The sequence below is a fragment of the Oratosquilla oratoria genome, chromosome 2 (genome assembly GCF_046742065.1).
Source record: "Oratosquilla oratoria isolate Oo_2021 chromosome 2, ASM4674206v1, whole genome shotgun sequence".
Classification (NCBI taxonomy): domain Eukaryota; kingdom Metazoa; phylum Arthropoda; class Malacostraca; order Stomatopoda; family Squillidae; genus Oratosquilla; species Oratosquilla oratoria.
In genome coordinates, this window is record NC_134778.1 from 15,892,997 (window position 1) to 15,907,325 (window position 14,329).

The window sequence follows — 14,329 nt, forward strand, 5'->3', positions numbered from 1 at the left end:
TTCATGTCTCTTCTATAACTGTCCTTTTTGAGTTTCTTTCCATGTCCTTTTGTGTGTGCGTGCGCGCATACACGTAAGCCTGTACGTCAAATTTTCAGGAGGTCAGAGTAATATAACCTGTCTACTCATGAAACAAATGACAACCAGTTTCTGGTCCCATGTTTGCTATACTCAGAGACTGAGACGAACTAGACACTTGAGTGAGCAAGCACCATGATTGGTCATGGATTAATTAGGTGTGGCGATGGTCATAGCCAATCAACATTAAGCGAATCTTTCGTGCGTTTCCATATTGTTCAAAAGCAGATTGGTGGTTGATTTGGAGTAACCATTGGAAGTGTATGTTAGTGTTGGGTTAGCACAACAGATTATATTAGTTTCTGGTAACATGTTTTGTGAAATGAAAAGGCGTGGAAATACTATGGTGCGTGGCAATTGTTATCTATTTAAATAGGCGTCTTTCTTGTTGGGAATCTATTAGTGCCTACCTTTTCGTTCGGGAAACTTTCCCCCCTCAAGGTGTTGATGTTTACATCTTTACAATCAGGAGCATTTCCTGAAGCTTCGAACCGCGCCTTTCGTAACTTTGAAAAATATACGATTTAACTCCCCTCCTCTTTTATTTGTTTGTTAAATCTCCTTTTATGTATCGGGGATAGAATTTTTGAGAATTTACTTAAAGTCAATATTAACCCGTGGCCTTTTGAGCATTTCGAACTCGTAAGAGACGCGTCGAATAAACAGTTCGCACTTCAGTCGACACAAACAACCCAGAGCTCTGGTACCCAACGGACGTCGTGACTAGAAACGTCAAAGGGACCTACGTCTTCGAAAGTTCAAGACTCAAAGGCAAGGCCTTAATCTTCTAATGCCAAACACCACTGTTTGAGAATTCAACTAGGTTGAAAACTGCGACCGGTAAGTTGTCTAATGTTAATCAATGAATTTGTTAAACCATAATTTTTATAGGTGTTAAGTGATAAAAAAAATCTTGTTTTTAAGTGTTCGCAAAGCCAGTAAAGGCACCATGAACTATTTTCACATCCACCAACGAGAGGCAATTACGGAACCTCAACGCAAACAATAAGACAAATGCCAGAGGATGATCATGAGCTTATACAGAGACAGTTTCTGTGTCCAGAAATTTTAGAGAGAATTTGTTTTTATAGGAAACATTCATGTTTTTACGCTAGGTTTAACGTTTGCCCGCATTTTTCATAATTCTACAGGTAAATATCGCTTGTAGATTTTGGGGCTCTTCGACTGTTTTTAAATATGACTTCGCATGCGTATTTTTTCAGAAGTGCACACCTACGCGATATAGCCTTAGAAAATTAAATATTAACTTCATAAATTATAATACAACAACGTAATATATATTTTTTTTCTTGGCGGAAATTAGTAACAGAAATAGTTCCTCTAAGCGATATACGAACGGAGACGCCATTTTTTTTTTTTTATAGATGCATAGGTCGAAGAAGTGCACACGACGACGACGACTCTGGTGACCTCTAGAATTACAGGCACCGCGTTACTAAATGCAGGTTAGGTTAGATTAGAATAGACGAATCTATTATACTTTAATTTCTTCGACCTCCGGATCTATCAAAACAAAGATGGCGTCTCAAGAAGTCACCGCGGTTCCGTTTGTTAGGGTATCGCTTTTAGTAACTTTTTCTGTGATTGATTTCCACCAAGAAAAACGTATATTATGGTGATGTATCATAATTTACAAAATTAATATTTAAATTTCTAATGGTATACCGCGTTGGTGTGCACTTCTACAAATTTACCGGCGTATGTTCTAGTAGTTTAGGTGCTTGGGGCCTTAGATAAATCAAAACACATTAAAAGCGGCCTTCACATTGAGATTATTTTTAGTCTGTATAACTTTCTATGACATCATATATTACAAGATTTAGCATATTTATTACCCTTATAGCATTTACGTAATGTGAAGGCATTAAGTACAAAATACAGCGTACTCAACCATATCTTGCAGTTGACGTCGTCTACTGCGTCGAGGCCAAGCGCTCTAGAGGTTATTTATTATTTTTCAATGCATTAGAATACACGTTTCAAATTTATTTTCGGACACCATTTACTAATTACACATCGTAGAGTGGGAATGTAATGCTGTTTGACTGAAAGACAGGGACAAGAGAAATAAAGATGGAAGAAAACAGAGAGAGTGAAGGAGAGAGAGAAGAAAAGGAGGTAAGGAAGAGGGAGGAAAGGAGGCACTTCTTATTGTAATAAATATATCTATTATTTGTCGTGTGTTTGGCTATCTTCTTAACCCCATACCTAACACATATACACACAAACACACACACAAACACAGCACAACCACACCTCATGCACGCAGACATACAACATACATGCACACAAATACACACTAACATAGCACAACCACACACACACACACGCTATGTTAGATAATTAGAGAAAAGGAGACGGGACCCAACGAGCATTGCTCCTTTCCTGTATACTACAATTAGGTAAATATAATTAGGTAAATACACATGCACAGAGACACACCTGCACTTGCAAACTTGTCATATGAGGAGAGATTGTCTAAACTGGAGTTACCGACTCTTGAGCAAAGAAGAGAGGTGACCTACTGACCATCTACAGAATCATAAAAGGCACAGAAATACTCGATAGAGAGGACTTGTCAAACTGGGACAAGAGAAGCACAAGAGGACATGGAAAAAAAAAAACAGCTACAGAAGAGATCTGAAGAAAAACAGTTTTCCACATAGAGTGGTGGACACTTGGAACAAACTGGACAATGAAATAGTGTGCGCAAAAAACTATTCATGAGTTTAAAAGCAAACTAGACATTGCGAGATACAGAGGCGGGACACCACGAGCATAGCTCCCCCTCCCGCAATATACAACTAGGTAAATACAAACACACGAACTTCTGAACTGTCAACATCATCTCGCTTGAGCTGCGTAGGCTGCCGAAGACGAAAATTCTTAGTAATGCAAGGAAAACAGGAGGCCTGGTTTGTATTGAATGGGAGGGGAGCAATTGTGGTTACCCAAAATTATTTCTCTGCAGTGTTACATTGATTTAATAAGAGAAAATACAGGAAAATGAAAACGATGATTTTGAGCCGAATGTCGACTCGAAAGCAGAGCCATCTAGGGACGTCACGGCAGTCTAATGTAAACAGAGAAATTGAAATGCCAGCAAGAATTAGACTGTATAATGAAAACTCCTTTTCCGGTTTTGGTAAGTGCAAAAGAAGAAATTTGAGTCGAATCTAAGACATGGAAAAGGATATAAGTAATAATAGCAAATGATGGAAGAACGAATTCTTTGAACTAGGAAGGAGATTGTAGAATTAATGGAATGTTTAGCCCAAGCTAACAACGAAATATCCTATCTGAAGAAATGAAACTCTGAACTGAGAAACGAACTCAAGGTAACAAAAAACTAAACAATAGAAGTTAAATGTGAAAATGAAAAAAATAAAATACTACCAATAGTGAGAACTTTAAAAAGAGGAAAATAACAAAATACAAGAAATGACTGAAAGAATTGAAGAAAACTCAGGTGAGGAAAGTATGCAAAAGATTAAGAAATGGAATGAAAACAGAGAAAATGAAGAAATTGCATTTGAAGAAATAGCACGACAACAGATGCAGGAAAACGCAAAAGATACAATCATTCAAGTAGAAAAGGCAAATTGGGTTGGAGATACAGTGGATAGAAAATGTATTGTGGTATATAGACTAAGGGGAAAACATGGTCTGGTGAGGTCCATAAGAGAAAAAGCAGAAAAAGAAACGGCATTATTATTTCTAAAAGAAATGCAAGATGGTGAACTGGAAGAAGAGAAAGATATAGAAGTGTATAGAATGGGACAATATTCTAAGGAAAGAAATCGACCTATAAAGATAAAACTAAGATTGCAAATGGTAGTAGAAGACATATTAGAAAAAGCAAGATGGTAAGGAGCGAACACTACAACAAGATATGGATAAAAAGAGAAATGAGTGTTGAGGAAATAGAAAAAGAGAAAATACTAAAAGGTGAAGCTAAAAAAAAAAAAGAAAAAGAAAAAAGAACGGAGACCGAAAGCAAGGAGTTCTATTAGAAGGTCATAGACATGAGGCTGAGAAAATGGTACATCAGAGTGGGCGAAACAAACAGAAAACAAGATGAAGAAAGAAAAATAAAATAAAAGTGGCCTATACTAACACTGACGGATTAAACGAATTAAATGATTACCTGTCAGATGAAAAACCAGACATAATGGGAATTGTGGAGACGAAATTAAGGGGTCCAGTACTACCAAATAGTATTGGACACGGGCTATACATTTATTGGATTAAAAACAGAAACGAGAAATGGGAAGGAAGAATCATGTTCTTGGCCAAGAAAAAGTGAATGTGACGAAGGCAATTTACAAAGCTTGGAAAAGATGGAGAAAAAAAAAAACTGGAAAATGGCACATATACATACATACATATACAAAGGCTTTTCCCCCCTTACAAGGGAGGTAGCCCAAAAGGAAAAGGCATAAAATCATTCCCACCCATTCCATCCCTGAATACACTCCACACCCCTCCACCCTCCCTCCCATCTTAGCACCTCCTGGATGACGGGTCATCCCTGCACCTTGTCCACTGCCCTGGGTCAGAAGCAGTATCCCCCCCCCCCCCCGAGGCCCAGTACTTTGATGTAGCGGAGGGGCTTTCGTGTAGCAAGGACGGGCTGGGCTGTGCCAGCAAGGTGCAACCATACTGGAGAGGTCAGCCCTAAGCTACCAGACGAAAACCGAGCCAATTTTTTTTTTTTAGGGGGGGGGGGAGTAGTGAATAGATAGGGGGTCCCTCACCCTTTTCCTTTGTGAATTTCCCTATCCCTACCCTTCATATTTGCTACCCTACTCTCCTTTTTCACCATCTTTCTCTAATACTTGTTAAGGAAGGTTCTGGTATCTTGGTGCCTCCCAAGCTACATGTCTGAACCCAGTCAAGTGGGGATGTATACCGCGAGGTCACTACTCCCTGCGAGGGCCGAAAGCCCACCGACTGGGGAATGCATGTTTGTGAGGTAGGTACTAGGCTGCCGACTTCCTTTCTCCCTATCCAGTACACATGCAGAGTGACTACGCCGGACCCATCCTAAATGGGACAAAACAAAAGAGGACAAACCCCGGGTTGACAAAGTCTTTAACTCACCTCCGAGGCCCTGTATGTGTAAATAGTTGTCCACTCGTGACCTCAGCTCAGTCCGCTCGTGACCTCAGCTAGAGACCTCGTTTTTCTGCACAGACACCAGCTAGTGAATACCTGTGAATTTTATATCTCCGAATAGTGTTAAGTGATTGTGTTGTGTTTTTGTAATTGTATACGTATAGCGCTATACAGTTACAGATATAAGATAAAGTGCAGGGTTCTATTTAATTTCAAAACAGTTTTCTGTTACCGTATTTCAAAGGTAGGAGAAATAGTATAAGGTAAGCAGAGTAAGCTTCGCGTATTTAGTTTATTAGAGACCGCTTTGATTTTTTGTTGTTGTTGATTTGTATTTTATCTTTGCCGTTTTTATTGCTAAAGGGGGAGCGAAATGGCTTGTGAAGGTTGCGTGAACCTAGAGGTCCGTCTCAGGATGTGTGAGGAGGAAATTCGGCTTCTCAGGAGTGCGCTCCGTGAGAAGAGTGAACCCTCCCCACAACCCAAAGAGCGTTCCACTTCTTCACCTACTGTCACTGCCATGAGCGAGTGGCGCTCCGTGGGGTCCCGTTTGTCGAGCCCGCGTTCGGTAGACGTGTGCCCTGTGGAGCAACCGCTGGCTCTAGTCAATCGTTTTGCTCTACTGGAGGATGAAGTGGCTGAAAACCAGGAGTTCTTGGTGGTGGGGGACTCCATGGTTCGAGGCTATGACGACATCCTGCAGCGAAAGACTAAGCGACGTTGCAAGCTTGTATGTCAACCGGGCCGTGGGATCGTTGATTGTACCCGGTCCATCAGGGAGCAAGGACGGAAGAACACGGTTACGATTGTACATACGGGTAGTAACGATGTAGGTAGGGTGAGATCAGAGGAGCTTGTTCGGAATTACAAGGTCCTCCTTCAGGAGATGAAGGAACGTGGGAGCCGTCACGTAGTCTGTGGGATCCTCCCGAGGATCTACGCAGGTTCGTGTTGGAACAGTAGAGCCATAGGGATCAATGATAGGATATCGCAGTTGTGCACACAATTGGGATACCACTTTCTTGATCCTTGGTATCTCTTTTCTAGGCGCCATGACCTTTACGCTTCTGATGGGATCCACCTTACCCGCAGAGGCAAAGATGTTCTTACAAACCTCATTGTGGGAGTTTGTAATGAACCAGCTCCTTTTTTAGGGTAGAAGGCCAAAGGGAAGGGGAAATAGAATGTACTTGGGAAAACAGTGTAGAGTATAGCATTAATGTAGAACAATGTACCAGTATAGGACAAAATATAATTTTAGGATATAATGTCGCTAGAGGACGAAATGTCACATTAGGATATAATGTCATAGGACAAAATGTCGCAATGGGATATAATGACAGTGGAGGACAAAAGATCACGATGGGAAGTAATGATAAAGGAGAACAAAATAGCACGATAGGATGTAATGATAATGGAGGAGAAAATATCACGGTAGGATATAATGTCATTGAAGGCCAAAATGTAATTTTAGGAAGGGATACCGGACAGAATGTCAATGAAGGCCAAAATATCATGATAGGATGTAATATCGCTAGAGGACGAAATGACACATTAGGATGTAATGTTTTAGGACAAAATGTCACAATGGGATGTAGTGACAGTGGAGGACAAAAGATCACGATGGGAAATAATGATAGTGGAGAACAAAATATCACGATAGGATGTAATGATAATGGAGGAGAAAATATCACGGTAGGATATAATGTCAGTGAAGAACAAAATATAATTTTAGGAAGAGATACCGGACAGAATGTCAATGAAGGCCAAAATATCAAGATAGGATGTAATGACAGTGGAAGACAAAAGATCACGATGGGATGTAATTATAGTGGAGGAAAAAATATCACGGTAGGATATAATGTCACTGGAGGACAAAATATAATTTTAGAAAGGGATGCCGGACATAATGTCACTGAACGACGGGAGGCCGGCGTGAATCACGGTGACGTAGGGGGACAAAATGTACAAAATAGATCGGATGACCGTAATCGACCAGATGTCCGTGATGGGGGAAATGTTAATTTTGATAGGAGAAATGTTAATGAGGCATTGAATGTCAATGAAGGACCAAATAATAATAATATAGAGCAAGGCATAAATAAAAAACAAAATGATAATATAAGACATGATATTGAAACTCAAAATGTGTCAAAAAGAAATAATCAGGAGTTTCTTAAAACTATGTACTTTAATGCTCGTAGTATTAGGAACAAATTTCAAGAAATACAGGCGTATGTCAAAAGCGAAAATCTCGATATGATAGGAATAACTGAGACATGGTTAAATGGTACAGAGTTCGAAGCTGAATTTAATATTGCGGGATTTAAACACTTTCATCAGGATAGAAACCACAAGAAAGGTGGGGGTGTTCTATTGTACGTTAAAAACAATGTTCATGCTTGTGTTTTAGAGAAAGTGAAACAGGATGCATATGACAGTTTGTGGGTTGAGTTAACCCAAACAAATGGACAAAAAATGAATATAGGTGTAATATATAGGCCAAAGACATTATCATTAGCAGACGACAAACTGTTATTTCAAGAACTGTCTAGTTTCTGCAACCGGGATTTATTGATAATGGGTGATTTCAATTTTACTGACATTGATTGGATGACCCTTGAACATGGCCATATAGGTAGTCGCTTGATTGATTTTCTTGGTGACAATTACTTAATTCAGCATGTAAAAGAGCCCACAAGATATGGAAACTTACTCGATTTATTGATCACTAGCCGCGAAAGCATGGCAACTGATGTAGAAGTCGGTGAATCTGTTGCAAATAGCGATCACAACTTAGTCAGATTCAAACTCCTAAACAATTTTAGAGTAGATACTTGTGCTTCTAAAATACCCGATTTCAGTAAAGCTCAGTTCATAGAACTACGTCAAGAGCTTCAGCTTACAGATTGGGAGGAAAAATTAAACGAAAGGCCTGTAGATCAGATGTGGGAAATATTTCAAAATACGCTCACTAAGATGATTCAAACTTACATTCCTTTTAAGGACAGACGTCCCCCAAATCAGGCTCGCCCAAAGTGGCTCGACAAAGAAACTGAAAAAAGTATTGCTAAAAAGAGACAGGCTTATAAGAAATATAAGTGCTCGGGTGCATCTAATGACTATGAAAGTTATGTATCAATACAGAGAGATTTAAAAAAGACAATAAGAAAAAGAAAACGACAATACGAAATGAACATCGCTGAGAAATCCAAAGAGAATCCCAAAGAATTCTTTAGTTACATTAGAGATAAAAAGGTTGTTAGGAATCACATTGGTCCACTATTATCTGCTGACGGTCAACTTGAATATTCAAATGAAGGAATGTGTAATATCTTAAACAATTATTTTAGCTCGGTATTCGTAAACGAAACACCTCAAAGTGAATTCCAAACTGAAACCTGTGAAAAGTCTGGGGTAAACTTACTCACTACGGTAAATATAACAAAAGAAACAATTAAAAGGTGTATAGACAAACTCAAAGTTAATAAAACACCAGGGCCTGACGGTTGGCATCCAAGAATCTTAAAGGAAATAAAAAATGAGATTGTTGTTCCATTAGAAATGATTTTCAAGAAATCCATCATATCCGGAGATGTCCCAAGAGAATGGAAGCTAGCTAACGTTACTCCCATATTCAAAAAAGGTGACAAAAAGAAACAAAATAACTATAGGCCTATTAGTTTGACTTCGATCGTAGGAAAAATAATGGAAACTATCATCAGAGATGCTATCGAATATCATTTAGAAAGTAACCGTTTGATAAATGATAGCCAACATGGTTTCAGACGGAAACGTTCTTGCGTGACTAACTTACTCGAATTCTACAACACAGTTGTCTCGAATTATGACAAAAGAAACAATATAGATTTAATATATCTAGACTTTGCAAAAGCTTTTGATACCGTCCCACACGAAAGACTACTTACTAAATTAGCTTTGCATGGAATAAGTGGTAGCCTATTAGGTTGGACTAGTAATTGGTTGAAAGGTCGAAAACAGAGAGTTGTTTTAAATGGAAAAACTTCTGGATGGAAAAGTGTTGCAAGTGGAGTTCCTCAGGGTTCCGTTCTTGGGCCACTTCTATTCATAGTATATATAAATGATATAGACCATGGACTAAAATCTACTGTTTCCAAATTTGCTGATGATACAAAACTGTGCGGAGTGGCAAATGATCACTCAAACCAATTAGATATTCAAGAAGATTTAGATAAATTACAGCAATGGTCTGAAAAGTGGCTAATGAAATTTAACACAAGTAAATGCAAGGTAATGCACATAGGTAAAAATAACAGCAAGTACGATTACAAGTTATTTGGAAATTCGTTAACAAAAGTGGATAGTGAAAAAGATCACGGCGTAATTATCAGTAACGACCTCAAATCATCCAAGCAGTGTATTTCAGCCTCTGAGAAAGCAAATAAGATTCTGGGATTGATTGCGCGATCTTTTGATTTCAAAAGTCCATCACTCATTAACAAGCTATATAAATCGTTAGTTCGTCCACATTTGGAATATGCTGTTTCCGTATGGTCACCGAATCTCATTAAAGACATTGACAGACTGGAAAAAGTACAACGGCGAGCCACAAAACTGATTCCAAATATCAAAAATAAATCATACGAAAATCGACTTAAGCACATGAATCTGTTTTCCCTAAAAAAGCGTAGACTCAGAGGTGACTTGATACAGGTCTTTAAGATTTTAAAGGGAATTGACAACATCAAAAGTGACAAAATTTTCACATTGAATAAGAATCAGACAAGAAACAATGGTCTCAAACTGTCCGGAAATAGATTCAATTTGGAAGTAGGTAGAAACAACTTTGCCAACCGTGTAGTTAATGAATGGAATAAACTTCCTGCACAGGTAGTGCAATGTAGTTCAGTTCGAAGCTTTAAGAATCATTTAGATAAATACCTAAGTAAGATGCTGTAATTATTATAATTTATGTTATATTATTTGTTTTTGTTTTGTTATAATTTGTCTGTCTGATTTTCATTTATTATTAGTTATATGTCAATTTATTATCATTTACTATTTACCTGTTTGTTTGTTATTCAACTATACCAATGCATTTATTTATGTATTTTAATTGTTATTTACATTGTTATAGTTTTAATTTATTATTAATATTATTATTATTATTATTATTCTTTTTTTCTTTTTTTTGCATCCGACCTAGATATGGATCAAAAGGTCTCCTGTCGGCATGCTTTGCCTTTGTAATCCTTTGTAAACTTCCCGACTCTGCAGAGACTTTTCTTTTATTGCTTGAGGCATCAGGTAACTGCAGTATCTTCTATGCATTTATCTTTCCTAATATATGGTGTAGCCTCATAAATATACTCGATCATGGCGGCTGTTCAAACTGAATATTCTAAACCTCCACCACTACCTGATCCTCCTCCTAAACCCCCCGATCCCTCTCCTAATGTTGACGCTATTGACTCAGCAAAAGTAAAACCCGCAGTTGATGACTCCGGCTTGAAAAAGGACTTTGGTAAAAATACTAAGACGTCATTGACAGATAATTCTGTAGCCCAGAAACTTACAATTAGAATGGATTCTGAAGTGATGAAAACATCTTTAGATACTCGGAAACCAATAAATAGCTCAAATACTGCCCCTAATAGTCATAGAATCTTACATCTAAAATATGTCTCTCTTGATAAGAGTTATACAAACTTATATGAAAAGTTCCGTAAATTTGGAGAAATTAAAGAGATCAGGGTTAAACTAACTGACAACTTTAAAGCTTGGCTAGTCTGGATCTCATTTCTTTCTAATCAGGATGCAGCTGCTGCCTGCTTGGATTATAATAATTGCAATAAAAATGAATCTTCGGCCCAACTTGTTGCTAGAGTGCCACCTAACCTGGATATCTTTTATCCAGAAAACCCGGTAGAGGAAAGGAAGGAAAGTGTGCAGAGGCCTCCCAATCCAGCTAAGTGGCTTATTATCACTCTTGCAAAGGAACGTGCTAACTTGTTCGAGTTTAAAAGATTCTTGAAGAGTCACCTTGACTCTGGTAATTTGACTAACTCGCAGGTATCACGATTTGGAAGAAATTCCTTCTTAATTCATGTAAAATCTTATGAACAAGCTGCCATGGTGCTTAACTTGAAACAGAAATCCGACATTAAGGAAGTTAAACCCCACTATACCTTTAGTTATGCCAAAGGGGTAATTTTTGATAGAGATCTGTATGACTTTGAGGAAGAAGAAATTTTATAAATGTGCCCAACTAATGTCTGGAAGGTTGCTAAAATCCCTCATTCTTCTATGATTATCCTAAGTTTTTCTGGTGAAGATCTACCTCATTATGTGGAGATAGAAAAAGAGATTGTTTATGTGAAGCAGTGTAAGCCCCGTCCCCTTCGGTGCTTTAACTGCTATGGTTTTGGCCATCCTTCCCGCAGATGTGCAAGGGACAAACTATGTTTGATATGTGCTCAGTCTGAACATGGGGATTGTTCCCGCCCAACAGTTTGTATAAATTGTAAAGAAGAGCATGATGCCAGAGATAAGAACTGTGTAATTTATAAGAAGGAACAGGAAATACTACTAAAAGCTCATGCACAACATATAAGTGTAGGACATGCTAAAAGACTTAAGTAATTCCAAAAGATACAGTGATGTTGTTAAAACAAATAGTTAAGTGGATCAGTCAACTGTAAAACCCAATAGAAATGAAAATGCCAATATGAATTCTTCTGTTAACACTGAACCCAAGCCCCAGTGTAAAATTGTTACTATGAAATCTAACCGTCTTTCTTCTCAACTAGGAATTTGTAATACTTCTGAACCCTCCTCTACGGAGGTTTCCTCACCCCTTGTTGAAGGGGTGTCCCCTGCCCCATCTGGAGGGGCACTTAAGGTTTCTATTGTAGAAACCTCACAGGCTTCTTCTAATGAAGCCTCCTCTCAGGCAATCTCTCTTCCAGACCTGGGGGACTCCCCAGTAGAGGGATTGCTGACTAGTGTGCCTCACTCGGTAGAGGTGCACAGAAGCAATAAGGATCAACCAAATGCTGAACCCAAGCCTCAATGTGAAAGAGTCACTACTAGACCTAATCGTTCTGCTCCACAACTTGGAAATTGTAGTACTCCTCAACCCTCCTCTGCAGAGGTTCTCCCATCCCCAGTTGAGGGAATGTCTCCTGCCCCATCTAGAGGGGCACCCAAAGTTCCCATTGCTGAAACCCCACAGGGTTCCTCTAATAAATCCTCCTCTCAATCAGTCAACCTTCCAAACTTGGGGGGCTCCCCAATAAAGGGATCACGGACTGATGTGCCTCACTCAGTTGAGGCGCACAGAAGCAAAGCTATGGAGTCTGAAGCTGTGCGCAGTAAAAGACTCCACAGTCCACCCTCATCTCCATCTTCTTCCCCGAATCGGGATAAGCAATCTAAGAAAGGAACTAATAACCCAGACTCTACATCGTCGGTCGGACCATTGTCAGAGAGGAGGATGCCACCCGCGAAAGCAAAGAAATTAGAAAAGAACCCATCTTGTAGACCCTCTCTCTCCCAGACTTCTCTTCCCAGACCAGTAGACCCAAAAAAGAAAAAGAAAACAGTATAATGTCCATAATTCAATGGAATATTCAAGGTTTTAATTCTCATCGAGAGCAGGTTCGGATTCTCTTTAAAGAACATGATGTGTCTGCTATTTGTCTCCAAGAAACTATGCTTGGCGATTTATCCCCTAATGTTGGACTTAATTATAAATTTTACAGATCTCCTATGATTGGGGGCCGTGCCCATGGAGGTACTGGTATCATTGTTAAGAAATCTGTAAACCACAGAAGTGTCCACCTACATTCGGTGTTGCAGGCTTGTGCAGTACAAATCTTTACCACTAAATGGATCACTTTATGTTCTTTGTATTTGGAACCTGAACTGGAAGATCGACTCCTAGACATATATAAGCACCCCCGTCAGTTTGAGTTAAATGACCTACAATCTTTGGTTGACCAGCTCCCTGAGCCTTTTATTTTAATGGGTGACTTTAACGCCAAGCATCCTCTATGGGGTGAATCAAGGTGTGACCCCTGGGGCAATATAATTGAGGAATTTATTGATAACGATGTCATTTTGATGAATGACTGTTCCAAAACTAGGTTTGATGTCTTTCAGAACTCAAGTTCTGCTATAGACCTAACTATTTGTTCATCATCCTTAAGATTAGATTACAGTTGGTCAACAGATGAAGATCTACATGGTAGCGACCACTGGCCTATCCATATCAAATATTTAAAGAACACTCCCTCCTCTTGCTTCTTACCCAAATGGAAGACAGGAGAGGCTAATTGGGAATTATTTAGGAGATCCACAGAGATTAATCATAAGACTAGTGATTTTTGTAGTAACTCTGATGCATATGATTATCTGGTAGACATGATACTTTCTGGTGCTTTCTCTTCCATTCCTAGGACAACTGGTAAACCTCAACGCCCAGTAGTCCCCTGGTGGAACGATGAATGTGCTTTAAGCAGAAAGATTACAACAACTTGCTATAAGAGATATCGGAGATATCCTTGTTTAGTCAATAAGATAGCGTACAGAAGAGCTCGAGCAAAGCAGAAGAAAATCTTCAAGAAAGCAAGGAGGGAATCCTTCATTAGATATATTAGCGAATTGAAATAGGACTGTTCCCCTACCTTAGTATGGAATAGGATTCGAAAATTACAAGGAAAGTTTACTCCATCTCCTTTACCCATTCTGAAGATAAATGACTCTTTTATATCATATACAAGAGAAGTAGCAGAGGCTTTTGGAAGACATTATGCTGATATTTCAAGTCCATTACATTATTCACATGATTTCAGAAGAATTAGAGCCAAGACCACGATTATTCCTCCTACCAATACGAACTCGGAGGCATATAATCTTTTCACCTTGGATGAATGGATCATGCTTTATCTTTATCCTCCCCAACCTCTCCTGGAGAGGGTGACATTCTTTATTCCATGGTTGCTCACTTATCCATATTGTCGAAGAAATTCCTTTTAAATGTGTTGAACAAATTTTTGTCTTCTGGATCTTCTCCTAAATCTTGGAAGACTTCAATTATCATAGGAATCTTAAAGGCAGGGAAAGACTC